This window comes from Nerophis ophidion, linkage group LG25 (assembly GCF_033978795.1).
Source record: "Nerophis ophidion isolate RoL-2023_Sa linkage group LG25, RoL_Noph_v1.0, whole genome shotgun sequence".
NCBI lineage: Eukaryota > Metazoa > Chordata > Actinopteri > Syngnathiformes > Syngnathidae > Nerophis > Nerophis ophidion.
The window spans coordinates 24,243,810-24,270,111 of NC_084635.1; positions in this window are offsets into that span (position 1 = coordinate 24,243,810).

The following is a 26,302-nucleotide window of genomic DNA, read 5'->3' on the forward strand; positions in this document are numbered from 1 at the left end:
ACTCCGGAGCGACTTAAGTGTGAAATTATTAACACATTACCGTAAAATATTAAATAATATTATTTATCTCATTCGCGGAAGAAACAAAGAAAATGTCAGCAATCGTCACACACACGTCAACCAATAAGAATTCGGCGGGGGAGGGTCATGGCAGAAGTGCATTGTGGGTCATGGGATGCTAACCGCTATATGCTATATGCTGCTGCCATAGTTATTAAAATGGATCATTTCATCCTTTGCGGTAACTTATAAAAACTGAGAAGGGCTGAACAAAAATGGCACCGAAAAGGAAATCATGTAGTGCAGATTACAAGCTGGACGTAGTGAAATATGCAGCAGAAAACGACAAGAGGAAGCGGCGCATACCTTTGGAGTTGGCAGAGTTGTTTAGAAGCGACATTGAGGAAGAAGATTTCAACGGATTTATTGATTAGGAGTGACAGATTGTTTGGTAAACGTATAGCATGTTCTATATGTTATAATTATTTGAATGACTCTTACCATAATATGTTACGTTAACATACCAGGCACATTCTCAGTTGGTTATTTATGCGTCATATAACATACACTTATTCAGCCTGTTGTTCACTATTCTTTATTTATTTTAAATTGCCTTTCAAATGTCTATTCTTGGTGTTGGGTTTTATCAAATAAATTTCCCCCAAAAATGCGACTTACACTCCGGTGCGACGTATACTACGGTGCGATTAAAATCCGAAAAATACGGTAATCACTTGACTAAAGTACTGTGTTTAATTTTCCTATATTCAAACAAATTGCTAGTGTTCAAGTTTTGTGCAAAGTTACAGTGGCCATAAATATTAAATATATTTGTTAAATATAAACCTCCTCTCTTAGCTGCCACCTTACCGTGGTAGAGGAGTTTGCGTGTCCCAATGATCCTAGGAGCTATGTTGTCCGGGGGCTTTAAGCCCCCTGGTAGGGTCTCCCAAGGCAAACTGGTCCTAGGTGAGGGAACAGACAAAGAGCAGCTCGAAAACCTCGAAAACCTATATGAAAAGTAAAAACAAAGGACCCAGATTTCCGCGGGTCACCGGGGCCCCCCTCTGGAGCCAGGCCCGGAGGTGGGGCACGATGGCGAGCGCCCATGGGGCCCGGCCGGGCACAGCCCGAAGAGGCAACGTGGGTCTCCTCTCCAATGGGCTCACCACCCATAGCAGGGGCCATAGAGGTCGGGTGCAATGTGAGCTGGGCGGCAGCCGAAGGCAGGGCACTTGGCGGTCCGATCCTCGGCTACATAAGCTCGCTCTTGGGACGTGGAACGTCACCTCACTGGGAGGAAAGGAGCCTGAGTTAGTGCGCGAAGTAGAGAAATTCCGGCTGGATGTAGTCGGACTCACTTCGACGCACAGCAAGGGCTCTGGAACCACTTCTCTTGAAAGTGGCTGGACTCTCTTTCACTCTGGCGTGGCCGGCAGTGAGAGGTGACGGGCTGGGGTGGCAATTCTCGTTGCCCCCCGCCTCAAAGCCTGCACGTTGGAGTTCAACCCAGTGGACAAGAGGGTAGCCTCCCTCCGCCTTCGGATGGGGGGACGGGTCCTGACTGTTGTTTGCGCTTACGCACCAAACAACAGTTGAGAGTACCCACCCTTTTTGGGTACACTCGAGGGAGTACTGGAGAGTGCTCCCTCGGGTGATTCCCTTGTTCTGCTTGGGGACTTCAACGCTCATGTTGGTAACGACAGTGAAACCTGGAGAGGCGTGATTGGGAAGAATGGCCGCCCGGATCTGAACCCGAGTGGTGTTTTGTTATTGGACTTTTGTGCTCGTCACAGTTTGTCCATAACGAACACCGTGTTCAAACATAAGGGTGTCCATGTGTGCACTTGGCACCAGGACACCCTAGGCCGCAGTTCCATGATCGACTTTGTAGTTGTGTCATCGGATTTGCGGCCTCATGTTTTGGACACTTGGGTAAAGAGAGGGCGGAGCTTTCTACCGATCACCACCTGGTGGTGAGTTGGCTGTGATGGTGGGGGAGGATGCCGGACAGACCTGGCAGGCCCAAACGCATTTTGAGGGTTTGCTGGGAACGTCTGGCAGAGTCGCCTGTCAGAGAAAGTTTCAATTCCCACCTCTGGAGGAACTTTCAACATGTCACGAGGGAGGTGCTGGACATTGAGTCCGAGTGGACCATGTTCCGCACCTCTATTGTCGAGGCGGCTGATCGGAGCTGTGGCCGCAAGGTAGTTGGTGCTTGTCGTGGCGGTAATCCTAGAACCCGCTGGTGGACACCAGCGGTGAGGGATGCCGTCAAGCTGAAGAAGGAGTCCTATCGGGTTCTTTTGGCTCATAGGACTCCAGAGGCAGTGGACAGGTACCGACAGGCCAAGCGGTGTGCAGCTTCAGGGGTCGCAGAGGCAAAAACTCGGACATGGGAAGAGTTTGGGGAAGCCATGGAGAATGACTTCCGGATGGCTTCGAAGCGATTATGGACCACCATCCGCCACCTCAGGAAGGGGAAGCAGTGCACTGTCAACACCGTGTATGGTGCGGATGGTGTTCTGCTGACCTCAACTGCTGATGTTGTGGATAGGTGGAAGGAATACTTCGAATACCTCCTCAATCCCACCAACACGTCTTCCTATGAGGAAGCAGTGCCTGGGGAATCTGTGGTGGACTCTCCTATTTCTGGGGATGAGGTTGCTGAGGTAGTTAAAAAGCTCCTCGTTGGCAAGGCCCCAGGGGTGGAAGAGACCCGCCCGGAGTTCCTTAAGGCTCTGGATGCTGTGGGGCTGTCTTGGTTGACAAGACTCTGCAGCATCGCGTGGACATCGGGGGCGGTACCTCTGGATTGGCAGACCAGGGTAGTGGTCCCTCTCTTTAAGAAGGGGGACCGGAGGGTGTGTTCCAACTATCGTGGGATCACACTCCTCAGCCTTCCCGGTAAGGTTTATTCAGGTGTACTGGAGAGGAGGCTACGCCGGAAAGTCGGACCTCGGATTCAGGAGGAACAGTGTGGTTTTCGTCCTGGTCGTGGAACTGTGGACCAGCTCTATACTCTCGGCAGGGTTCTTGAGGGTGCATGGGAGTTTGCCCAACCAGTCTACATGTGCTTTGTGGACTTGGAGAAGGCATTCCACCGTGTCCCTCGGGAAGTCCTGTGGGGAGTGCTCAGAGAGTATGGGGTATCGGACTGTCTTATTGTGGCAGTCCGATCCCTGTACGATCAGTGTCAGAGCTTGGTCCGCATTGCTGGCAGTAAGTCGGACACGTTTCCAGTGAGGGTTGGACTCCGCCAAGGCTGCCCTTTGTCACCGATTCTGTTCATAACTTTTATGGACAGAATTTCTAGGCGCAGTCAAGGCATTGAGGGGTTCCGGGTTGGTGGCCGCGGGATTAAGTCTCTGCTTTTTGCAGACGATGTGGTCCTGTTGGCTTCATCTGGCCAGGATCTTCAACTCTCACTGGATCGGTTCGCAGCCGAGTGTGAAGCGGCCGGAATGAGAATCAGCACCTCCAAATCCGTGCCCATGGTTCTCTCCCGGAAAAGGGTGGAGTGCCATCTCCGGGTTGGGGAGGAGACCCTGCCCCAAGTGGAGGAGTTCAAGTACCTAGGAGTCTTGTTCACGAGTGGGGGAAGAGTGGATCGTGAGATCGACAGGCGGATCGGTGCGCCGTCTTCAGTAATGCGGACGTTGTAGCGATCCGTTGTGGTGAAGAAGGAGCTGAGCCGGAAGGCAAAGCTCTCAATTTACCGGTCGATCTACGTTCCCACCCTCACCTATGGTCATAAGCTTTGGGTCATGACCGAAAGGATAAGATCACGGGTACAAGCGGCCGAAATGAGTTTCCTCCGCCGTGTGGCGGGGCTCTCCCTTAGAGATAGGGTGAGAAGCTCTGTCATCCGGGAGGAACTCAAAGTAAAGCCGCTGCTCCTCCACATCGAGAAGAGCCAGATGAGGTGGTTCGGGCATCTGGTCAGGATGCCACCCGAACGCCTCCTGAGGGAGGTGTTTAGGGCACGTCCAACCGGTAGGAGGCCACGGGGAAGACCCAGGACACGTTGGGAAGACTACGTCTCCCGGCTGGCCTGGGAACGCCTCGGGTTCCCTCGGGAAGAGCTAGACGATATCTGGGCTTCCCTGCTTGGGCTGCTGCCCCCGCGACCCGACCTCGGATGAGCGGAAGAAGATGGATGGATGGATGGAAATATAAACACTGCCTTGCTTTTAATGAAGAGAAATACTGTATTACTGTATTTTATTGATGAACACTATAGTGGTACATGAAGAGCCAAATGTTTTCTGGTCTATTGCATAGACTGACCATATGTCCTCTTGTCCCCGGACATGTCCTCTTTTGCGGGACTGTCCGGGCGGGGTTCTTAAATGCCACAAATGTTCGACGTTTTGAATCAAGGCTGCGTGTATTTTCAATGTACATACAGAGTTCGGAAGGGGTTAAAATCCAAAACAAATTGTGAAGATGTGTCAATCAAGACATACTTGGTCAACAGCCATACAGGTCACACTGAGGGTGGCCGTATAAACGACTTTAACACTGTTACAAATATGCGCCACACTGTGAACCCACACCAAACTAGAATGACAAACACATTTCGGGAGAACATCGGCACTGTAACACATCATAAACAACACAGATCAAATACCCAGAATACCCTTGCAACACTGACTCTTCTGGGATGCTACAATATACACCCCTCCTGCATATTTTGTGTGTTTGCCATAAAAAATTGAGTTTTGTTTGACAAAAAAGGGCGGAAAACAAACAAACAAAAAAAACAACATACAAAAACTAAAACATTTTGAAATGAGGAATAGATGTGATATCCAGAGATTTAAGCATTAAATATAAAACATTTGTATGCCCTGGCACACCATTATCATCATTTCATGACCCAAAAAAAACTTTTTTTACACTTTTATACTGAAATAAATACACCTACAACTTATTAAATAAAATCATAGAACAAACTACCAGCAGCGGTAACGTTTAGATCCATGAAGGAAAGAAGAAACTGAATGAATTGTTATAACTGAATACATTTACATATGCATACACATTTGTCTTCTTTTTATATTATTTATTTTAATGCAAACTGGCAGCCACGCTTCCGTCAGTCTACCTCAGGGCAGCTGTGGCTACAGATGTAGCTTACCACCACCAGGCGTGAATGAATGATGGGTTCCCACTTCACTGTGAGCGCTTTGAGTATCTAACAATAGAAAAGCACGATATAAATGTAATCCATTATTATTATTATTATTATTATTATAATGAATTAAGTAGCGTTTTTAACAACCTTTTTCCAAAACACAATATATAATGTGAGATATAACTGGACAATGCATACGTTTAGCATTTGTTTTCAAAACGCTTACAAAAAAGTGGGTCCCCAAAAATGTACAGTGGGACCCCATTTTTCTGACTTGATGGGGTCCATGGGACCCCATTTTGAGAATTCCTAGCGCCAACACTGATGTCAACAGAGGAGAAAAAAATGTTTTATTTAAATAAATATATTATTTATAAAGTAAGTTTAAGTATCATTGGTACTATATATGTGTCCTCTTTTTGGCATTTCACAATATGGTCAGCCTACTATTGCAACACTGTCTCTTTACTTTCTACAAAGTAGGTGTTAATTGTGCTGTACGTGTTTTACTTATCCAGTTTGTGCATGTGGAACAGCATAGTCCAATTCCATTGTGTTTTAAACTGCGATAAATGAAAGCCAAACATCCAGCTGTGACTAAAGCTGTGTTCTCGCAAATAAAGAACATATCTGCTTCACCAGCATGTGTACTCCTCATTCCTCCCCAGAGTCTTAATCTACCTTCCACATGAAAGACGGAAGGGCTCATTGGAGGCTCCTCTGGGCTTTGAGCCGTAGACAGGAGATAAATAGCGGCATGGTGTTGTCCTGAAGCAATCTGGACTGTAATCAAAACAGGTCAATAAGCTCAACAAGTTGGCTTTGCAGCTGAATTTGCTCAGCTAAGCTCGCTTGTAATTTGTCTGTTGCATCCCTTTGAGCCATTTATGGTGCAAATAACATTAGGTTAAGGTACTTTATTATTGGCACCTGAAGGTAAAACTTGTTTTTGCAGCCAGCAAGTTCAGTACAGCCAGTAAAGGGGCCCTATATCCATCCATTTACTACTGCTTGTCACTTTTGGGATCGCTGGAGCCTATTTAAGCTACAATCGGGCAGAAAGCAGGGTACACCCTGGACAAATCGCCCCTCATCGCAGAGGGGCCATCTATTGCTGACAAATTTCATAGTTCTGGAGCTAAAATTATGTCTACAGGTAAAATCCATCCATCGATCCATCCATTTTCTACCGCTCATTCCCTTTGGGGTCGCGGAGGGCGCTGGTGCCTATCACAGCTACAATCGGGCGGAAGGCGGTGTAAACCCCGGACAAGTCGCCACCTCATCGCAGGGCCAACACAGATAGAAAGACAACATTCACACTCACATTCACACACTAGGGCCAATTTAGTGTTGCCAATCAACCTATCCCCAGGTGCATGTCTTTGGAAGTGGGAAGAAGCCGGAGTACCCGGAGTGAACCCACGCAGTCACGGGGAGAACATGCAAACTCCACACAGAAAGATCCCGAGCCTGGGATTGAACCCCAGACTACTCAGGACCTTCGTATTGTGAGGCAGATGCACTAACCCCTCTGCCACCGTGAAGCTCTACAGGTAAAATACCACACAAAATAAAATATAAAAGATAAAGTAGCAAGAAATCTGCATTCAAAGGACTCCGGCTTATTAGTGATTCCTAAAGCCCCAAAAAAGTCTGCGGGTTATAGAGCGTTTTTCCGTTCGGGCTCCAGTACTCTGGAATGCCATCCCGGTAACAATTCGAGATGCTACCTCAATAGAAGCATTTAAGTCTCACCTTAAAACTCATTTGTATACTCTAGCCTTTAAATAGACCTCCTTTTTAGGTCAGTTGATCTGCCGCTTCTTTTCTTTTTCTCCTCTGTCCCCCCCTCCTTTGTGGAGGGTGTCCGATCCGATGGCCATGGATGAAGTACTGGCTGTTCAGAGTCGGGACCCAGGATGGACCTCTCGTCGGGACCCATGATGGACCGCTCGCCTGTGTATCGGTTGGGGACATCTCTACGCTGCTGATCCGACTCCGCTTGGGATGGTTTCCTGTGAACGGGACTCTCGCTGCTGTCTTGGATCCGCTTTGAACTGAATTCTCGCGGCTGTGTTGGAGCCACTATGGATTGAACTTTCACAGTATCATGTTAGACCCGCTTGACATCCATTGCTTTTGGTCCCCTAGAAGGGGGGGGGGGGACATATGAGGTCCTCTCCAAGGTTCTCATAGTCATCATTGTCACTGGTGTCCCACTGGGTGTGAGTTCTCCTTGCCCTTATGTGGGTTCTTCCGAGGATGTCGTAGTCATAGTGGTTTGTACAGTCCTTTGAGACATTTGTGATTTAGGGCTATATAAATAAACATTGATTGATTAATTGAATGAAGAAACACATCAATAATGAATAATGCCCAACATGTTTTAGACCAAAAATCACTTCATATTCTCAACTGCTCACTAGTGTTACTAAGTGACGTGCTGTCAGGGTAGGCAAGTGAGGCACTGCCTCCTGGTGGCAGTGCCTCACCTTGCCACCAGGAGGGGTAAAAGGCTTAACAATGAGATGTTCAAAAAACAGAGTCATAAGATAAATTTAAATATTTCTCTTTTGGTCTATGCTTTCTATGTGATTTTGATGTGGTTCCTGTATATTTGGATAATTTTCATTGTCAAAATCGCAGAAATTCTGTGTTTCCTGATCTAAATAACGCAGCAGACCGGAAGTGAGGCAGACACAGGTGGTGCCTCCACGGCTATACACATTGTGTATTGGGGGTGTGCATGAGAGGGGGCGCGTGCTTGATGCCACGGGGAAAAGGCAGGCCATGAGGCAGCAAGTGCTTCTGCCTCAAAGTAGGGGGCGATATATTGTTCAATGCCTCAGCAGTAATCTGACTCGCCACACTGGGAGAAATTGGGGCGCTAAAGCTAGCAGACACATGTCTCTCCAGCGAAAGCCAACCTTTTTTTTTTTTTAAACTGTATTTATAACAAACATGGCATTTTTGTTAGAGTAAGCCAGCATTTGTGGGTGTTATTGCTGCTTCAGATACAAATACAGAAAGGTAAGATACACTCACAATACTTGATTTATTTTGTTAAAATAAAATGGGACCAAAAAGTATTTAATAACAACTTTGTCAAATACTTTTTGGACCAATTTGTCAAACCATAATACCATTATGATAACGTTTTTATAAAAGCAAATTACTCCCTTCGTTTTCCTGTTATTCTAATGTGCAACCTAAATCAACAATGTGTAGAACTGCTCATATGTATTTAGGTAAAAAAAAAAGAAAAAAAACTCCAAAAGCATCTGCACGTCACTAGTGTTACCATATCTGAGTTATTGTGCAGAAATATGGGTAGACAACTTCAAATGTGCGCTTAATTCACTAATTGTGTTTGTTCAGTTCGAATAATACATAATGTTGGATATGGAGAACATATTAAATCATAGTTTTTAAAATTAATCGATTTGGTGCATTTGCAAACTGCTAAAATTATGTGCAAAGCAAACTATAACCCACTACCCAAAAATGTACAACACTTCTTCTAAAAAAAAGAGCATACAATATAACTGTGACGGGTCTCCAGCCGTCCTCGTGTGGGTTGCAGTGACACTCGATACAGGACGCATCATAACAGGTTTGTCTCTGGTTTATTGTTTGAATAAACATGTCGGTCGTGCCAATTTCTAGCACGCCGGCTTTTACTGCTTGTTGCGGTGCACCTTTCGGTGGCCGGTGGCCGATGGCTGCGTCTGCCGCGGGGCTCATCTTGACCTGGGTCTTTTTCGTCGTGTGCGTTGTCTTCGTTTGCCGTGGTTTCCTCGCCTACTTCTGCCGCCATGGTTCCTCCTTCTCCCCTTTTATACTGCAGTAGAAGATGTAAAGATTGAGAGCAGGTGTGTCGCTTACGCACCTGACACGGCTGGCTGCAGCTTCGCTCCGAGTGCACCCCGCCTCTCCTCTCCGCCGCATGCCCCGCCTCCTTGCCGCCATCTTGGGTAGGACCGCTGTCTGTCCTATTCCTCTGTCGGCTCGTCGGCTCCGTCTCTCCACAATAACCTTAGAGGAAAATCTAGTTTAAAACATTTGTTTGCTCGTACAACACTTAAAATCTTTAGCATATCAGTATGTGGAATTAAATCACGGAATACATTAAGCAAATAAATCAAACAAAGCACCAATATGATTCAGTTTAAGAGACTGTTCAAACTACAAGTGTTCACAAAGTACAAATCTTGAACCCTTTTCTAAAATTATTTTTATTTTGATTTAAAAGAAATCCAACACGCACCGACAAAATTTACATTAGTTAATTCCACACATAGTTTGCATTCACTTACTAGTGGTAGCATACACATCCCACACATTCATTAAAGGTTTAAATAAACCTTTAAACGCAGTTATGCCTTGCTGTCGCCTCCTTCCCTTTGCATAGTGCACAACACAATACCCCATAAGGACAATGTGAAAATATAAACCCATCCATCCATCCATCTTCTTCCACTTATCCGAGGTTGGGTCGCGGGGGCAGCAGCCTAAGCAGGGAAGCCCAAACTTCCCTCTCCCCAGCCACTTCGTCCAGGTCCTCCCAGGGGATCCCGAGACATTCCCAGGCCAGCCGGGAGACATAGTATTCCCAACGTGTCCTGGGTATTCCCCGTGGCTTCCTACCGGTTGGATGTGCCTTAAACACCTCCCTAGGGAGGCGTTCGGGTGGCTTCCTGACCAGATGCCCGAACCACCTCATCTGGCTCCTCTCCATGTGGAGGAGCAGCGGCGTTACTGTGATCTCCTCCCGGATGTCAGAGCTTCTCACCCTATCTCCAAGGGAGGGACCCGCCACCCGGCGGAGGAAACTCATTTCAGCTGCTTGAACCCGTGATCTTGTCCTTTCGGTCATAACCCAAAGCTCATGACCATAGGTGTGGATGGGAACGTAGATCAACCGGTAAATTGAGCGCTTTGCCTTCCGGCTCAGCTCCTTCTTTACCACAACGGATCGATACAGCGATTATAGTTTTGTTTACCAAATTACAGGAGTTGAATCGACAAGTAAAATAGCTCAGGCTAATCAGTAGCATCTCTATGGCATATCCAACTAGCATCGATTTGTAAATTAGCAAGAAAAAGTGGAGCAAGACATTTGAGGGCTTTCTATCAGAGCTTTGGTGGCATTGAAAATTGCAATATGACCTTAAAAGTAGTCCATTTGCCCGCCATGTGCTTGAGCCAGTGTTGAGTCTGCAACCAAAGTTACGTCACGTGCAACAAAGGTATCAAAATATGGCTAGATTTCATGCAAATTGGTGTCCCATAGTAGAGACTGAATTTGATCAATCACTATATAAGTACTAGATTTGGCAAAAGTTGAAAAAATACAACATTTTAAATGTATTTTGAAAGCGTTTCAGCAAGTGAATTGCACCAACTCAACACTTGTTAATAAGCATAACAGAATGTTGCCTCCTTCTCTAAACACATACCTCGGTTGCTTAGTGGCTGGAAAAGAAGGTTACAGTAAGTGCCTTGAGTTACATCGTAATTACTTCTCAATATAAGGTCTTCCTATTTATGTCACGGTGTTGACTGCAAAACCCGTTACCTAATAAAAACCTTTTGCCCACAGATGTACAGTACCTGATGGATTATTGTCATAAACTTGCATGGCTCAGAGGCTCCATATGGAGTTTTCCAGAACATGAAACATTCATGTGTTTTCTGGTTGTGTAGTTGGAAATAACTTACGCCAAGCGGCCGAAATCAGTTTCCTCTGCCGGGTGGCGGGACTCTCCCTTAGAGATAGGGTGAGAAGCTCTGCTATCCGGGGGGATCTCAAAGTGAAGCCGCTGCTCCTCCACATGGAGAGGAGCCAGATGAGGTGGTTCAGACATCTGGTCAGGATGCCATCCGAATGCCTCCTTAGGGAGGTGTTTCGGGCCAGTCCAACCGGTAGGAGGCCACAGGGAAGACCCAGGACATGTTGGGAAGACTATCTCTCCCGGCTGGCCTGAGAAAGACTCGGGATCCCCTGGGAAGAGCTGGACGAAGTGGCTGGAGAGAGTAAAGTCTGGGCCTCCCTGCTTAGGCTGCTAACCCCGCGACCCGCCCTTGGATAAGCAGTAAAAGATGGATGGATGGATGGATGTTATTCTAAAAGAACAACTCTTAATGTTAAAAACAGTTTTTCATAAAATTGCAAGTGAATCCATTGCTTTTGTTTCTAATGAATGTGGGTGTGAATGTTGTCCATCTGTGTTGGCCCTGCGATGAGGTGGCGACTTGTCCAGGGTGTACCCCGCCTTTCGTGTATTTGTGGGCCCTGCCTACAGGGTGTTGTGATGTGGAGAAAAGGGGTTCTCATTGTTATTCTAAAAAGTGAAGTGAAGTGAATTATATTTATATAGCGCTTTTTCTCTAGTGACTCAAAGCGCTTTACATAGTGAAACCCAATATCCAATTTTACATTTTAAACCAGTGTGGGTGTCACTGGGAGCAGGTGGGTAAAGTATCTTGCCCAAGGACACAGCGACAGTGACTAGGATGGCGGAAGCGGGGATCGAACCTGCAACCCTCAAGTTGCTCGCACGGCCACTCTACCAAAAAAACACACATTACAATACAAATGCTAGTGTGTAGTAGGTACAATACTTATAGTATAAACACTTTGTCTGAGTCAACAAAAGACAAGACTGCCACATTCAACTCAATGGCAAAGACTGCTTCCTGACTACGGCAACACACAGGACAAATTTAAACAAATACATACTTGCAAACAAGAACAAGATAATTAATATTATCAGCTCAATGTTGAATTGTACAATAAACACATTTGATGTTATTATTAAAGGCCTACTGAAACCCACTACTACCGACCACGCAGTCTGATAGTTTATATATCAATGATGAAATATTAACATTGCAACACATGCCAATACGACCTTTTTAGTTTACTAAATTGCAATTTTAAATTTCCCGCAAGTTTCTTGTTGAAAACGTCGCGGAATGATGACGTATACGTGTGATGTCACTGACTGTCAGGAAATATTAGCTCAGCACCACTCGCGTCTAAAAGTCGTCTGCTTTAACCGCATAATTACACAGTATTTTGGACATCTGTGTTAATGAATCTTTTGCAATTTGTTCATTTAATAATAAAGACTATAAAAAACAATGCTGTTGGTGGAAAGCGGTGGATTGCAGCTGTCTTTAGCACCGAGACACAGCCGATGTTTCTTTGTTTGTTGTGAAGCGGAGCGGTCAAGCGAACATGTTTTCTCTATGTCAACCAGCATGCTTTTGGATGGGGAAATTGTGATATATGTCTTACCGGAGACATCAGTGGATTATTCGTCGTCCTGCAGCAGCGGCAGCTGTGAGCTTGGCTCCTCGGCTTCTCTCTGAGACACTTCGTGTTCACCGCAGCCATCTGAACTCGAGGTATGTCTTTACAATCTTTTACAATCTTTAAAATCTCACTAAGACACTATTAAAACAATAAGCAGATAAGAGATCTTCCAGAATTATCCTAGTAAATATGTCTAATTACATCTGAAACGCTCACACTTTTTTTCAAATGGAGGAGAAAAAAAGTTCCTCTTTTCCGTCTAATACCACATGAAAGTCGTTGGTTTTTGGCATCTTATCTGTCCAGCTTCCATATTCGTTTTTATACACTTTACAAGAAATACATTGGCGGCAAACTCTGTAGCTTGCTAGCTTGTTTGCGTTGGCTTTCGGGGACTCTTATTTTGTTAACGCAGGCGCGATGGAGCGGCGCTTTTATTGTGAATACAGGAACTGTGCGATCAGTCTTTAGGCTTTTGACGGGAAGTATGGTTGAAATAAAAAGTGTCTTATTTCCTTTACACTTTTGATTGATTGATTGAACATTTTATTATTTGATTGCACAGTACAGTACATATTCCGTACAATTGACCACTAAATGGTAACACCCGAATACGTTTGTCAACATGTTTAAGTCGGGTTTTACGTATCACGGTCATGTGACCACCTGACTCTGTTTGATTGGTCTAACGTCACCAGTGACTGCATGTGATTGGTGAAACGCAGGCATGCGTATATTCTACTTTGAAGCTCTGTCATAAACCAAAACAAACATTAATAGATCGATACAAAAAAAGTAGCGAGTAGCGAGCTTAATGTAGATAAATGGAACGGAGTAAAAGTAGCGTTTCTTCTCTATAAATATACTCAAGTAAAAGTAAAAGTATGTTGCATAAAAAAATACTCGTAGAAGTACAATTTATCCCAAAAGTTACTCAAGTAAATGTAACGGAGTAAATATAGCGCGTTACTACCCACCTCTGGATTTCAGTAGGCCTTTAAATAAATGAGCATTTATTACCACATACACAAACATACAAAAGTACCAGAATTCATTCCTGCAGGTACCGAGAAGTTTAACCTCATGGGATCAAATGCGAAAAGGTAAAAGGTTTCTAAGCCAGAGATAATTAATTTGAGTACAGTAATAGTACTGAAAGTAACAGGAGCATACTTTATGTGTTTTATTTTGCATAGAACTAGCAAATACAGTATAGCCACTTGGCATATATGCTAATAGAAATGTACACTAAGCACATTACAGTGAGTCAACAAAAAGTAAAAAAATGTTAACTGATTATTTAGATATAAAAATATATAAATTAGGTAACAGGACTGTGCTAAGATTTTAATCCCCATGAATACAAAATAGGGTATTTTCTGTATTGTATTATTCATTTAACTATGTATGAAGTATGATTACAATTAAGATAAGGGTCAGTGGAAAAAAATATGATCAAACCAAACTGACAAAATGAATACTGCTCTATGCTCCAGTGCAGGGACGTGCACATGATTATAGAGGGGCAGGGGCTCAAAGTCAGAAAATGGCAGGAATTTTTTTTGGGGTCCTTTACACAATATGTAAATGAATGTAAAATTAAATTTGCTAATAGGAAGTTAACTATTTAGCTGTGTGTCCTTTGCAGGTAAAAGTGATTGCCATTTCTTTTGTGTCAACAAATTATTGTCATAATGAGTTAATTCACATTATCATAGGCTTGGAAGACATGAAAAGCAACAAAACACTGGTTTATTGTTAGGCTATTTATTGTTAAAGATAAGCACTTTAATATTGAACATTGAACAGTGCAACATGAACTTCGAAAAAATAAAATAAAAAAATACCCAAATGGAAAAAACTTCAATGTGAAAATCTGTCCTTCTTCCCTTAACCTGATGAAAACACCATCAAGTTGTAACTTATGGTCTTTCTCACTTAATGCTCGGACTAAACAACTGAAACGCAATACAACTTTATATCTAAACCTCTACTGTGGGAGAAATGTGATCCGCCGTAAACACAGTGCATTTTATTTTGAAAATTAACCCGGTGTTTTATTTTGTATTCTGTACACTACTTCCTGTCCCGCACGATCCGCTCTGTTCTGTGCGGAATTGATGTGCTGTGCTCAATTGATGCGCTGTGCTACGACGTCCGGCAAAAACAGAAGCTGACACATTGAATAATAGAATAATACAGCATTTTTCTGAAATATTACCCATATTAGATGTTGAATAAGTGGACGGCGACTAGACCATAACTCACAGGTTCAAGTTGCTCCACTGTCACGTGTCCTCTGGGGCGCAGTTGGCTCTCTCTCCTCTCTCTCACTCACTCACTCGCCCTCTCTGTCTCTCTCTGGCGGAAGGCAGGCTCAAACAACCCGGTATTACAAGAAACGTGGAATTTTTGTACCGCTGTTTTTTGTTTTTTTTTGTTTTTTTACATCCCTAACAGGAATTTATGAATGTTGTTTAAAGAAAAAAAAAAAAAACCCACAACAAAAACACACACACAGGCAGAGGGCACTTTTTAAGACGAGGCAAAAAAGTGCAGGGCCTCAAGCACCCTTAGGGCCCATTGTGTGCACGTGCCAGCTCCAGTGGGCAGGGATGTCCTGGTACGTAGACAACTAATCAGCCACACAACTAAACACAACTCTTATCCTAGTGCAACCAGAAGGTGGCAATGTTTTCTCACGTTTGTTCACTTTCCTTACAAAATCACTAAGAGTGGGTGAGCAGATGAATAAGATCTGAAAAAGTGAAACATTTCACATTTCAAGGTTTGTTTTGGCATCTGCTGATAAAACTTGCCTTGTTTTGATAGTTGTTTTTTTTCATCAGTTTTGTAAGAGCAGTCCTTGTGACTGAATGCTGAGGGACAAGCATTGTTTTGTAAGGCCGCATGTTAGTTGGCCCACGCAACAGCCGCACCACTTATCAGCAGGCCTGGGCGATACTGAAAATGTTGCTATTAATACAAACCCCGTTTCCATATGAGTTGGAAACTTTTGTTAGATGTAAATATAAACGGAATACAATGATTTGCAAATTCTTTTCAACCCACATTGAGTTGAATATGCTACAGAGACTACATATTTGATGATATAACTCATAAAAAAATTTTTTTGTTGCAAATAATCATTTACAATAGATTTTGAAGTCAGCAACACATGACAAAGAAGTTGGGAAAGGTGGCAATACATTCTTATATAGTTGAGGAATGCTCATCAAACACTTATTTGAAACATCCCACAGGTGTGCAGGCTATTTGGGAACAGGTGGGTGCCATGATTGGGTATAAAAATAGCCTCCCAAAAAATGGCCGGAAACCAACATTGAATCACTGTGACCGTTGGACTCTCGGACGCCACAGCATCAAAAACCGACATCAATCTCTAAAGGATATCACCACATTGGATGGGGAAATTGTGATATATATGTCTTACCGGAGACATATATCAAAAACATCCAGAAACGCCGCCGGCTTCTCTGGGCCCGAGATCATCTAAGATGGACTGATGCAAAGTGGAAAAGTGTTCTGCGGTCTGACAAGTCCACATTTCAAATTGTTTTTGAAAATATTCGACATCGTGTCATGCGGACCAAAGGGGAAGCGAACCATCCAGACTGTTATCGACGCAAAGTTCAAAAGCCAGCATCCGTGATGGTATGGGGGTGCATTAGTGCCCAAGGCATGGGTAACTTACATATCTGTGAAGGCACAATTATTGCTGAAAGGTACGTACAGGTTTTGGAACAACATATGCTGCCATCCAAGCGCCATCTTTTTCATGGACGCCCCTGCTTATTTCAGCAAGACACTGCCAAGCCACATTCAGCGCGTGTTACAACAGCGTGGTTTGGTAAAAAAAGAGTGCGGGTACTTTCCTGGCCCGGCTGCAGTCCAGACCTGTCTCCCATCGAAAATGTGTGGCGCATTGTGAAGCGTAAAATACGACAGCTGAGACCCCGGACTGTTGAACGACTGAAGCTCTACATAAAACAAGAATGGGAAAGAATTACACTTTCAAAGCTTCAACAATTAGTTTCCTCAGTTCCCAAATGTTTATTGAGTGTTGTTAAAAGAAAAGGTGATGTAACACAGTGGTGAACATGCCCTTTCCCAATTACTTTGGCACGTGTTGCAGCCATGAACAGCCATAAGTTAATTATTATGTGCAAAAAAAAAAAAAAACCTTGTGAGTTTGAACATCAAATATTTTGTTTTTGTTGTGCATTCAATTGAGTATGGGTTGAAAAGAATTTGCAAATCATTGTATTCCGTTTATGTTTACATTTAACACAATTTCCCAACTCATATGGAAACGGGGTTTGTATAAAGGTTTATTTGAAATAGGGACATATAGAAAAACATAGACATCTGAAACAGTTATCCAATGTATGCATCATAGTATTTGTAGCCAAAGCTAATTTACATCACTTGTCCCCAACAACAACAACAACACAGATCCAACATCATTAAAATAGGAAAATAAAAAATAGAATAAGGCAAAGATGAGTCGATAATAATGATGATAGAAATAATACAGACAAAGTGCAGACTAGATAAAAAACCAATTAGTAAAAATGTGTAAGAAATAAACATGGGAACACGATTGTTGCTCAACTAATCATACTTTTGTTTGTTTTTTGAAAGTGACAAATGCAGGTATACTTTTCAAAGTGTCGGATAAAGAGTTCCATCGTTATTCTCCTTTTATTGAAAAGGCAGTCAGTGCAAAAGATGTTCTACGGAATGGAACACAACAGTTGCCTTTTGACATTCCTCGTGTGGTAGATCTGCTACCACTTTGCAGTCTTGTAATTGTTTTGCAGAGTTACTCAAACATTAAAAAACAGTTTGACTATGTGTAACAAAATAAAACTGGTAAAACTTAAAATATTTTATTTGGTTCAAATTTGGCAATGATGATATTGTGTCACATTCGAAACGCATTGTGATGCGCGGAGATATCACCTCAGGATGCAGTGGGACCAGACAGGCAGGATTGCAGGTAAGGATCTGATTTATCATACAAAAAATAAAAGAACACTTGTAAAAACAGCAAAGTAAAGGCATGCCGGAGCGCACAAAAAGCTAAAGCTAATAGCTAGCACTAGAGTCCAAATAAGTGTCACGGACGGGCGTGTCAAGCGCACAGCAGCTAAGGCGGAACTTAGCACAGAACAGACAAGGCAGAGAAAACCAAACGTGACAGTTGCGCGTAGCAAACCATGAGCTAAGACCGAACTGAGGTAGAAAGCAGTCCTAAATACTAAAGTAAACAATAGCCATCAGGTGTGCGTCGAAAAACATAACAGGTGGAACAAATGAGAAACCATGGCAACGAGATAAAACAGGAAGTGCAAAACTCACAACAGGAAGACTCTAAAATTAATAATCAAAACACAAACAAGGACTCAAATATAGACAAAAGATATGATCCAGGAATCGGATCACAACATATTGTATACTCTTCTTGTCTAGGACTTTCAAGGCGCGGTTATATAGACACTCAATGGTCTTGATTGATGATTGGTATGCCTGGGACCGTGTGTCAAACCGCGGCGAGGGATGTCTTGTGTGGTTTCGTATTAGTGTTCCTAAAAATAGGTATACCGGCCCACAGGCACATTTTTTCTTTAAATGTGGCCCCCGGGTCAAAATAATTGCCCAGGCCTGATCTATGGTATGAAAGAGCAGCTTTAAAAAACTAGCAATGTCACCAGGCTGACTGACATGCAAAGACAGGTTTAAATACTGCCTCTGACGAGGTGAGCGAGCGAGGACTAATCATGTCACACCGCGGTGAGGGATGTGTTGTCTTGGTTTTTTGTCTTGTGAATTGCATGTTTTATTTTGAAAAGCAACTCCTCTTGTTTCCGATCACTTGCCCTTCCTCTTGTGTCATCAGTCTGACGTCATCCCTGACCCCTGATTGTTTCCACCTGTTTCTCATTACCCTCATGTGTCATATAAGCCCACGCCTCCCTTTGTTCTGTGCCATATTGTCTCGAGTTTTCGTGCCTGTCTCGCTTCCATGTCCATGTCCATGTCCATGCCTCGTCCCACGCTTACTTTCCTGGATCCTGAATTGCCACGCTGCTATTTCGAGTTTGACTTTTTCTCCTCCTCAGTAGAGTGAAATTTGTTATTTAGTTTTTTTTTTTCAACCGATGTGGTGAGTTATTATTTTTTTCCTACTATCTTTCTTTCCTCAAATTTTTTGGGTGATTTTGTTTTTTACCATTAAGATTAAGCTTAGAAATTTTCAAAGTCATTGTTTTCTTCCTCCTGTTGGAGCGTTTTATGGTAATAAGTTTCATAGCAGAAACGGCGCAAATTATAGTTTGTCTTTGTTTTTGTATTTTCGTCCTTTTAGTAGTGATTCTCGGTTATTCCCTTTTTTGGAACCTTTCTTCGCCGACCGTTTTTGTTATTAGTAGATATTGTATTAATCTGACTCTGGAGGTGAAAGAGCCTTCAAAATAAAAGTCCTACTAAGTATCCCTACTCTGCATCTGAGTTCATTCCTTTGTCCAAGCCTGACACCATGCAGTTAAGCCATAAGATAAGTGCGAAAGAATCATTGAATTCATAAAAGTAAAAGCACAGCTGAGAGTTAAGCAATTTTTTATCATCTTAAAACAGCCCAGGTTGGCCTTCAGGGTTACACATTTTCTTAATGTGACTTTTAAAATTCAGCTGATAGCCTGTGATTATGCCCAATTATTTTACTTCAGGTACTTGTTCAATGAGCTCCTCATTAATGTTTATATTCAGGTTTGTTTGCGGTAGCTTTTTTTTATGGAGAAGCAGACAGAGTTAGTCTTTTTAGTGTTTAGGGTTGAACTGGATGATGCTAGCCAAGATGCTATTTTGTCGAGTTTAGCATTTAACTTCTCAGCAACTAGAGTACAGGTCTTTCCTGACGTATATATGACTGTGTCATCCGCATACATCTGTAAATCTATATCTGTGCATACATCTGGTAGGTCATTGATGTATAGACTAAATAGTATCGGTCCCAAGACACTACCCTGAGGTATCCCTGTTTCAATTGTACGGAAGGAAAATCTCACATTATTAATGCTGGCAGACTGTTCACAGCCTTTTAGATATTTAGTTTAGTTTAGTTTATTAAGGATCCCCATTAGTCTACACCGCAGTGGAGACTATTCTTCCTAGGTTCCAGACAAAAAACATCCCACAATCACAAAACAAAAGATTAAAATGCAGTACAACATGATCCAATAAAAAAAATGTCATAATGAAAAAATAGCAACAACAAAGAACACAAAAATTAATAATAACTTCCATCCATTCATTTTCTACCGCTTATTTCCTATCTCAGCTACAATCGGGCGGAAGGCGAGGTACACCCTGGACAAGTCGCTACGTCATCGCAGGGCAAACACAGATAGACAGACAACTTTCACACTCACATTCACACACTAGGGACCGTTTAGTGTTAAATGATAAATGGTTTGTACTTGTATAGCGCTTTTCTACCTTCAAGGTACTCAAAGCGCTTTGACACTATTTCAACATTCACCCATTCACACACTGATGGAGGGAGCTGCCATGCAAGGCGCTAACCAGCACCCATCAGGAGCAAGGGTGAAGTGTCTTGCTCAGGACACAACGGACGTGACGAGGTTGGTACTAGGTGGGGATTGAACCAGGGACCCTCGGGTTTCGCACGGCCACTCTCCCACTGCGCCACGCCATCCCTGTTGCCAATCAACCTATCCCCAGGTGCATGTCTTTGGAAGTGGGAGGAAGCCGGAGTACCCGGAGGGAGCCCACGCATTCACGGGGAGAACATGCAAACTCCACACAGAAAGATCCCGAGCCCGGGATTGAACCCCAGACTACTCAGGACCTTCGTATTGTGAGGCAGACGCACTCACCCCTCTGCCACCGTGAAGCGCTAATAATAACTTATGTTACATAATAATGTTTATACCATAGATAAAAATAGCAATATAAAAAGAAAAAAATATATATATATATTTGCAAAAAAAAAACAAAGAACCAATGGCCTAAAGCAGGGGTAGGGAACCTATGGCTCTAGAGCCAGATGTGGCTCTTTTGAGGACTGTATCTGGCTCTCAGATAAATCTTATCTGACATTGTTTAACACGATAAGTAATGAATAAGGCCGCTGGTAATCACAATGTTGAAAATAACGTTCAAAATCTAAAACATTCTCATGCATTTTAATCCATCCATCCGTTTTGTAACGCACCTGTTCAAGAAATTCAAGATTCAAGATTGTTTATCGTCATATGCACAGTTAAACAGACAGTTTGCCGTACAATGAAAATCTTACTTTGTTTTACAATGTTACAATGTTTCTAAAAAGAATTAGAGACTTATTATACTCTAAAAATGATGGTTTTACTTGAAAAATGCATGCATTTAGTTGTACTCAGTGATAAAAATTATGATATGGCTCTCACGGAAATACATTTTAAAATATTTGGCTTTCATGGCTCTCTCAGCCAAAGAGGTTCCCGACCCCTGGCCTAAAGTATACACATTAGTGTACTAAACCAGGACAATGACTGTTTGGATAAGTTGAATTAAGTTAGTCTTGAAATTAAAATGTCATGACTGACTGTATCAAATGCCTTTTTAAGTCTATAAATACTGCACAGACCACCTTTCCGTTGTCAAGGGAATGTTTGATCTTTTCAGTTAAAAACCAAGCGGCAGATTCTGTAAAATGGTTACGTCTGAATCCGAATTGCAGGGGATTCAAATAGTGATTTGTCTCAAGGTGGTGCATTAGTTGTTCCGAAACAGTCTTCTCCAGGACTTTAGATACAACTGAAAGAAGGCTGATAGGTCTATAGTTAGATATCATTCTGTGAAGGTGTGGACTATGGTGTGGTTTGTTTTCCCGTGGTGCAAAACGATTGGAAAGGACATGGCGTGAAGGTAAGGACATCTTTTAATTAAAAACTCAAAAAAGGAACAAACCAAAGGCGCTCATAACGGAGGTACACAACTTGGCTATGAAAACAAAACTTGCACTAGGGCAAAACTATAGTAATAAAACAAAAACTTGCACTATGGCATGAATAACGAAAATCTTACTTGGAACGAGAAAAGGAACAGGGATCATCGGCATGGATAACAAGGTTGTGTCGAGGGTGAGTAGAAGGTGATAGAGGGTGATGTTGCCACGCTGACTACCTGGCAACTGCAGCCTTAAATGGTGATGTGGTGATTGACAACAGGTGCATGAGTCCAAGTAAATCAGGTGCGTGAGTCGTGAGAACAGGTGAACTGATTGGTAGTCATGGAAACAAAAACAAACCAGGGTGCGGAAAAACAGGAACTAATGGAGTCAAAAACAAAACAGAACATAACTAAACAGAACATGATCACAAAGACATGACAGAGCGCCGTCGGTGCGCGGCCTGCCCGGACTGTCAACTAGTCAACCCAGCGGCCACCCTAGAGCCCCTTTGCGGCCATTACCACTCAAAGAGGTCCCATTTGAGCGAATTAGCATGGACCTCGTCGGGCCATTTCACCCAAGCACCCAGGGATATCGCTTTGCGCTAGTCCTGGTGGATTATGCAACGCGCTATCCCGAAACAGTGCCACTGCACTCCATCTCTGCAAAGAGTGTCGTGCAGGCACTGTTTCAAGTTATCTCCCGAGTTGGAATGCCGAAAGAGATTCTAACTGACCAGGGCACGTCCTCTATGTCAAGCACGTTAAAGGAGCTGATAGATAGATAGATAGTACTTTATTTATTCCGTCAGGAGAGTTCCTTCAGGAAAATTACAATTTTCAGCACAATCCCATTCAAGATCAGACAAACATTACAGGGAGACAGAACAGGATCGCTGACGGGTCTGCCTGCTAACAGCGCCCCTTACAAAAAAGAGGACATACAGGTAAACAAGGGGGGTGGGGGGGTTGGGGGGGAGAGAAGAAAAAAATTGAAGATTAAAATAAAATTAAAAAATCGGTCTTAGCCTAGGCCCTGGAGTGGGGGTGCAGACTGAGGCCAAGGGAAAACAAAAAAAAAACAACAACTCATAGCCATAGAACACATCCCTCTTCCATGTGTGTAAGAGGGAAACATCAAACATCAAAGAACACAGAGGACATTAAAGACATTAAAGCAGCTGATGCAACAAGACACTTCTACATACAGCTATGAATAAAAAGTAAAAGAAACATATCCACTGTGGTGGCCTCTGCGGTGTTCCACGCCATCGTCTGCTGGGGTGGAGGGAGCATGGCCAGAGACAGGAGCAGACCCAACAAGGCAACCAAGACAGCCGACTCCACTCTCGGCCAGTGTCCAGTCCGCATGGATGAGCGAGGATACGTTCAAACTGTACGGTTTATTGGGGATCAAATCTATTCGGACTAGCATTTACCACCCACAGACGGATGGGTTGGTGGAGCGGATGAATAGAACTTTGAAATCCATGATCCGGAAGTTCGTACACGAGGACAAACCAATTTGGCATAAATGGTTGGATCCCCTGTTATTTGCAGTGCGGGAGGTTCCCCAGGCCTCAACAGGATTTTCTTCATTTGAACTGTTTATTCGACCGGAAGCTGCGTGGGGTACTGACACCTAGTTAAAGAAAGCTGTGAAGAAGGTCCAAGCCCCAGTAAAAACAAAATTTAGTACGTCATGGACTTGAGAGCAAAACTCTACACATTAGGGCACTTGTCACGTGAGAATTTGCTCCAAGCCCAAGAACGTCAACAGCACCTGTATAACAGGGGGGCGCAACTTAGACAATTTTCAGCGGGAGAGAAAGTACTTGTATTACTCCCAACATCCAGCTCCAAATTACTCGACAAGTGGATGGGACCCTTTGTGGTCACACGACGAGTAGGTGACGTGGACTATGATGTCAGGCGATCTGACCGGGGCAGGGCAACACAAATATACCACCTCAACCTACTAAAAGGGTGGAGGGAAGCGGAGCCCGTCTCCATGGTGACGGCGATAGCGGAGAGCGAGGAGCTGGGGCCAGAGGTTCCCCCCTCCCCTCTGCCCTCCCCTCTCCGCTATGATAAACATCTTACGCTGTCACAGAAAGCAGATGTGGCCAAATTGCAGCAACATTTTGCTGACGTGTTCTCCCCCCTGCACTGTAAATTCTAACTAGTTAACTTTACTTTAAAAAATCTAGGAAACCGATTACCTTGAGAAACTCAAGTAAAATAACTTGATTGCATCAAGTGGTGTGAAATTATTGTAGCAAAGTTGTGAGCACTTAATACATCTAAGTATAGATTATTTCAAACAAGTTGTTAAAACTTAACTATTTTGAGTCACATGAACTTAATATCTTTTACCAACTAAGTAGGCTTTACTTAACATTATAAATACACTATACTATGGATATCCAAGTGTAATCAACTTGATGAACTCAATAAAGATAAGTTATAAGTACTACACGTAATGTGCCAAAATAAGTGAGCAATACTTGATATACCTTAGTTTAGCATACTTACGAAGTCACAAAAATGTCAATATGGAAACCATAATTTATTCATCTTTGTAAATAACATCACAGGCCGAAAACGGCAATATGGAACAACAATATGACAATTTTGAGACCCTGTGTCACAAAACCACAAGTTTAGCACTAAACATCACATATTGTACTGTACGCTATGTATGCTCATTTTCAAGAGCTTTACCCCAAACAAAAAAAACAGTACATACTGAGAGGGATCAGTATTTGAACCAAAAGTTTTCTTTCTTTGAAAATACAAGAAGAGACCTCTGCAGCTCAACAAAAGTATTTCACAGTTTCGTAATCAAAACATAAACATTAGTTTAACATTAGTTAAAAAAAATAATATTCAATATTCAAAACGGTAAATAAAAGTGCATGGCAAAAAAGTGCATGGCATATTTAAAAGTATATGATATTCAAGAGTTTGTTTGTTTAGCCCCATCTTGCTCACACATGTAGACAGCCAGTATACAGTAGCTATCCCTAGCCACTTCACCTACCTCAAAAGAGCATTTTTTTAATGTTTGAATTTTTGGGCTGAGCTTTTTTTGTCCGAGGTTTAACAAGATTTTCTGGATGAACTCAAACTTGTTCTTCATAACTTTGGGGTAATCCAGATGAAGTGCGTATATTAGGCCGAACAAAAGACAAAGTGCTTGAGAGGTTGAGGGAAGGTCATCCATGACAATGTTTCCTTCAAGGATAATTGCAATGCTGTTAATCTCTGGAGGCTTGTCCTCACTCACGACTCGAAGAACCCCAACAGGCACCTGGGTGAAGTCCCTTTCAGTGTCCGAATCCTGCATTCAAAATAATAAAACATAATTAACCCTCAGGGATCCCTTCAATAAACTCCCTTTCGTACTCCCTGGGAGATTTAGGTCCTCTGCATTAAAACTGCTGTAAAAATGTGATGCACATTTGTTTGCATAAGTCCCATTGTTTTTTTACTCAAAAAATAAAAATGATTATTAAAAAAAAAAAAAAAAAATTCAAGTAGAATTTGATTCTTATTATTGTTAGGCCCTGAGATGGGTCAAAGATTACAAACATTGATTTTCATTAATTGTTTTTTTTTTCGCAGTCAGATTTAGTATTTTTTGTTTGACATCAGACCTAAACAATAATGCTTGTTTCTGAACTCTGAGAACAAAATTCAATTTCTGATGTCTTAAGATGTTCACTGTACAATCACATGTTCATCATTATGAATGTACTTACAGAGCAGCTGAGGAAGAATTCACTGGAATCATCCCCAAGATACAGGGGCAGACATTGCAGGACAGCAGTGCCTGTTGTGGTGATGTCATTTGTCTGATTGGAAGATGACAAAAAACAAGGATATTAGGAATTGTGGTATTATTAAATAATTACTGGTACTGTAGTAGTCACTGCAAAGTAGTAGAAGGAGCTACAGGACGTGTTGAAGGAAGCAACAAGCACACTACCAAAGGTGGTAATGACGAAGAATCTGAAACACTTACTTGTGAATATATTGGCTGGAAGAAGAGATCAAGTGACTGGCCGACAAATCCTTTCCTGGATTTGAAGAGGTCAAGGAGAGTATTTGTGTGGTGATCCAGAGCTTCGTAGACATCTTTCTGAAGGTTCTTACAGGCAACTCTGGAGAACTCTGCAAACACCGTTAGGAACAAAGCAGAAAGCAGAAATTGGTGTGTTAGATCTACTAATTATTACTTGAGGTGTGTTTCATTATAGTGCAGCACAGGTGGGCCATACCTGACTTTCTGTGAACAACGCAGGCCAGCGTTGCATCGTCCTTTGGACTGGAGGCTGTTCTTGAATAATTTCTTTGCGGCGCAATCTTTCTGGAGCTTCTTACTGGCAACTCTGGAGAACTCTGCAAACACCTTAAGAAACAAAGCAGAAAGCAGAAATTGGTGTGTTAGATCTACTAATGATTACTTGAGGTGTGTTTTATTATAGTGCAGCACAGGTGGGCCATACCTGACTTTCTGTGAACAACGCAGGCCAGCGTTGCATCATCCTTTGGACTGGAGGCTGTTCTTGAACAATTTCTTTGCGGCGCAAAGAAAAGGTCTGGTCCATCATTTTCTTCACATCAGCTGAGTCTGGGAGCCTTTTCTTTGCTTCACTTTCAAGCCGTCATCTAACTGACTCAAAACTATCTTCATTTTCACCTTCAGGATCATTTTTTCTGGACACCTGTGAGTGAAATCTAGATAAATGGACCTTAAGGGCATTGAACGATTTGAATGTACAAATACATTGCTGATGAAGACATGGTATTGGGGAGGTTCTTGTGAAGGTACCTTGTTTTAATCTGTAATGGTT